The following is a 4,721-nucleotide window of genomic DNA, read 5'->3' as shown; positions in this document are numbered from 1 at the left end:
TTGTTATGCACTGGGAGAAGTACACTTGTTGGTGCATTCAAATGAAAAAAATAGAGAAATCTGGGAACATATTATAGTCATGTATGCGTTGTTGATGTGTGGCCAATAAGATAAATTAAGAAGTTCACTTTATTAACCTGGCGAGTTCACTTTTATAGTTTAGCGAGTTTGTTGAGTTTGGGGCTGGAACTTGAGTATTTTATATGGTCTAACTTCTCCCTCCTTGACTTCCACGTGATAGTTAACAATCATCTCGGTGTGTTTTGTATTTGTTCCACTGTGGTTCAGTTTGATGTTGGGATTTTGTACACAGTTTATGTGAACATTTGTCTATCTGAAAGTTCAGTTTCGTATTACCAGTAAGTTCATCTTTTTCGAGTAAACGGGTTTTAATCTATGGAATTAACTTCTCCTAATCGGTGACGTTCACTTCTCCTAATTGGTGAAGTTCACATCTCCTGACACTTCAATTTAGATAATCCTGGTAGGTGGATTATTCTTTTATTTCTAATCCAAGTTTCGTTCTGTGCCTCCTCTAAACCCGACCAGCGCGGAGACCTTGTTTTGCAGAGATGCTGCTAGGGGTAAAGCACCAGGTTCTGCAGTGTAGTTCTACCATTGTTACGGAGTCCAGTTCAGTTTTACCTTCACTGGTATATAAAATAAAAAGGAGTCCACTTATCAAGCTACCTCGGTCCATTTACCATGCAAAATTCCCCCACAGCTCTTAGCGCCACCCAATTTTTACATGAAGATAATAACTTCTCCTCAAGATATGTATGAGTACAAAATTAGGAAGTTTACATTCTCTATTATACGCAAGACACTTATTCGATATTGGTAATGCAGAGTCATTTGATGGGGTGCGAAGCAGTACATCCGACAAGTTCTCTTGCTGAAATGTTGCTGATTCGAACTGGTAAGCATTATAGCTGTTGGTTGATCGTGGACCTGTTGGCATGACTATTAGTTTCCCTGCCCTTTTTTGCATGTCGATATGGATGTACTAGTAGAGAAAATGCATATGTATGGATAATGCATACATGGCCAGCTCCAGTAGTTCACTCTTAAAAGTTGCAGTAGTTACTTTTATGAAAATAATGGTTCTGTCCTGGATGTATGTGTTGAACTATACATTGAAATTTTCTCAAGATGCTGTGTATTGGCCGTGCTGCAATTCAAAATCCATTTCGGCCAGCTGCCACTATGGGCCTTTTTTTCTGGCTAACTATGTGTGTGGGTGTTCATTTATCCAATACGCGAAGCTCACTTATCCAATGTTTTGTGCAGGTTGTTTGTGATGCTACATGTGATGTATAAAAAATGGACAGAGATGGTAAGATTACATCTGTAAGTACTGATTTGTCTGCTTGAGGTTTGGAACAAGTGCAGAGAATCCAAGTACGCTCCAGGTCATCTACTGCCTTAAACTGTATCTAAAAGGGCTTCCTTGATGCTGTCGACGCAAGATAGCCTCCCAATGCCACACCTACCTTGTCAGCTCGCCTCAATAAATGAAGCTTGGCGGTGTGCACGGCAGTGCTGATGTGAACCGGGATGGGCTCTTCCGCATGCGACGACATCTCTGCATCGACCCTCTCTCTCATATATATGAACTTCATTTTTATGTACAGAATATCTAGACTTCAGTTCATTACAGGACGCAGTGTGTTACACTAGCAGTACATAAAAGTTTCTCCATGTATCAAAAAACAGAAGTTCATTTATATGGTGTAGATTTGATGCGGTTGATATGAGAAACAAAGTTTACTTCGCTTAAGCATATGTTCACCATTTATTTTTAGAGAGTTCATTTCGTGTCAGATGTTCACTTTTATCTGTGCATAGGTACAGTTATTTTAGCCGTGAAGTTTACTTCATTGGTGATTCAAAAATACATATTCTTACAGTGGGAAGTGGTAAGTTCATTCCTTCTTCATTCGGTAAGGTCGGAATGAAATTCATTTTTTGTCAAAAGGAAGTTCAGTTCATCACTCAGGAAGATTGCCGTCCAAATTTAAACACAAGTTTCGCTATTACAAAAACTAATTCAGCCTCGGCGGTAAACTTATGTATTCCAGGCAATATACACTTTCAAGTGGAAATTCGGTTCTCTGGTTATGAAAGTTCACTTATTGTGATTTGGAAGATGACTACTTAGAAATGATAGCGGTTCACAATACAAAACTAGATTAGCTTCGATGTATGCAACTATGGAACATCAAACTGGGTGTCCAATTTTTTTTTATCTTTAGAAGCTCACTTTGTGAAACCAACGAGGTCCACTCTGTAGAATAGCGTGAAAAACTTTAGAGTAAAAAATCAGAATTTTACATATTAAAAAAAACTATTTAGTTTAATGCAAATGCCACACAAGTTCGCCTCGAGCATATAACAATTGCATTTTTGTCACAGAGTTCATTCCGAACATGCCTTGAAGTTACGTTTTGGGAAGTTCAGTCTTTTCTTGTTGCAGAGTTCATTTCGTTAACATTAAACCACGAAATACACAAAAGTTCAATCCACGAACATTACTAGTTCACTATATATAATATTGAAGTTCACTATGAAAAATAGAGCCAAAAACAGGGAGAAGTTTTAAAAAAACACACTTTTATGTCTCTAAATCTGCCCTTAAATTTTTAAGAATTTCAAACATTATATATACCTAAAATATGCAGAATTTTCACAACTTTCCAACTGAATATCATTTGCATAATTTATACAAACACTTCGAAAGCTATGACGAAAATACGGGCCGTAGCGGAGAGCATATATATCGCGATCAGAAGTTCACTAATACGTAACTGGTAGTTCACACGCATGTTGGAGGAAGTTTGGCTATTCTGTATTTTGATGGGTGGATACTTAACAAAAATAATATATATCACGATCGGAAGTTCACAAGCACCGTAAAAGGAAGTTCACTTGCATGTTAGAAGGTGTTTGAGTACTGCTTTTTCCACGAGCGGAAATTATATGTATCAAAGTCATCCCTACAAGGTTCCATTGCCCCAAAACGACCCCACATTAAGTAATTGACACAAATATAAGCCTAATTTCACTCTAAGATACTGCCCCTCCCTACCCAAGCACTAAAGCCGCATCAATTTCGAACCGTCGGTGTGTCGGCGACTATCTCCGTTTATAGTATATTTTAAATTACTTTCAAAAAGTTAAGTGGTTGAAAAAACGTTCAGCACAAAAAAGTTGCGCATTTTTCACAGCTTTCCAACGGTATATCATATGTGTTAATCCGACAAGCGGTTTGATTATAGCGCCCAAAAAAGGGTAAAAAAATGAGAAATCCGCGAACACAGATTTGAGTATATTCAATTCTGCTCTTAAACCATAGATTATTTGGGAAAACAATCTGAAAGGAAAAGTTTCGCAATTTTTATACCTTTCAAATGGTATATTGCATGCAACAATCCGGCGAGCGGTTTGAAAATGGCACCTCAAACACAGTACGAAAATGGAGAAGTTCTCGAAAACTGATCTGAGTATATTTGAAATCGAGTTTAAACTGTCACGAATTTCGAAAAACTATCTGAACGAAAAAGTTGCGCAATTTCCATACTTTTCCAACGCTATATCATATGCATCAATCCGATATACGTTTCGAAAATCATCCTCAAAACACTATCCGTCAAATCAGGCAATTCCAGTGTTCCGTCGAGAAGTTCACATGTAAAGAAACGGGAAGTTCAGAAAGGGTTCGAGAATAGTTATTCTCGAACCGGTTCGAGAATAGCAGACCTATATATATATATATATATATATGTATCTAGACATATTTTAGTTTATTTTAATTCTAGGTATATCCATATTAGTGGCAATTAATATAAGTCAGAAGGAGTATGAGAGTTATATGTCATCTCCTGAGGAACTAAAGGACATTGAAGAACCATTTGTTATTGGAAAACATGCAGATGTCAACAGAAAACCGAAAAGGATATTTGTAGTACAAAGTAGTTAACTGATATTGATGTGAAAACTAAAATGAAGTACATACTCCTATCTGCTGAACACTGAATTTAAATTTAGTCGTGTGTGAGCAACTTCCGTGGAATTATTTTCCTTTCAATATATCCAACGGTAAAGATTTGCTCCTCATTACATATATCTCTCGACCTAACCCCCAATCAATCCGCTAATTTTTTGGACCATGCTACCATCGCCTTCCTCCACAGAACTTGGCTAACACTGATGAGTGCAAACATCGGTATATTCTGAAGCCAATCATCCATTGCTGCATAAAGAGATGTTGATCGTAGAGTTGTGCGACCAAACTTCAAGCCTTTCTAGTTTCAATGTACTGACACGGCTTTGTGCATTTGCTTTTATCAGCAATTCATCATCCCACATATAAACCGCTCAGTGAGATGTGACCAAGTGCTAGCGCAGAAAGAAAGAAAAAAACCTCCTTGGTACTTAAAGGATTAGTAACAAATTGTTTTTGTTGAAACATGGCAAACAAACACCATATTTTACTTGTTTATACCTAAGGAGGACATAAAATGAAATGAGTGGCCTAAATCTAACAGTAATAAAATGATTAAAAGAACACATGTTTGAATGAAAATGTTTAGATTACTCTGCTCTGCTAACTTTTCATGAATCTGAAGACCTATCAACTTATCAAGTATCTTGCACATGAATGAATAGAACATAAAAAAAATCAGTATAACAAAAGAACTTCAAAGCCCACTTCTTTTTAA

General features: G+C 37.0%; 1 long non-coding RNA gene across 1 annotated transcript; it reads left to right on the top strand.

Moving 5' to 3' along the window:
• The first annotated feature begins 823 nt into the window (after nucleotides 1–823).
• Nucleotides 824–1,780, top strand: LOC124686662. The gene is made up of 2 exons (XR_006997905.1): nucleotides 824–919; nucleotides 1,291–1,780. It is a non-coding gene; the product is annotated as an uncharacterized LOC124686662 (long non-coding RNA).
• Nucleotides 1,781–4,721: the final 2,941 nt, after the last annotated feature.

Source organism: Lolium rigidum, chromosome 2 (genome assembly GCF_022539505.1).
Source record: "Lolium rigidum isolate FL_2022 chromosome 2, APGP_CSIRO_Lrig_0.1, whole genome shotgun sequence".
NCBI lineage: Eukaryota > Viridiplantae > Streptophyta > Magnoliopsida > Poales > Poaceae > Lolium > Lolium rigidum.
The sequence above is the reverse complement of the archived record's forward strand: the minus strand, read 5'-3'. Positions and strand labels throughout refer to the sequence as shown.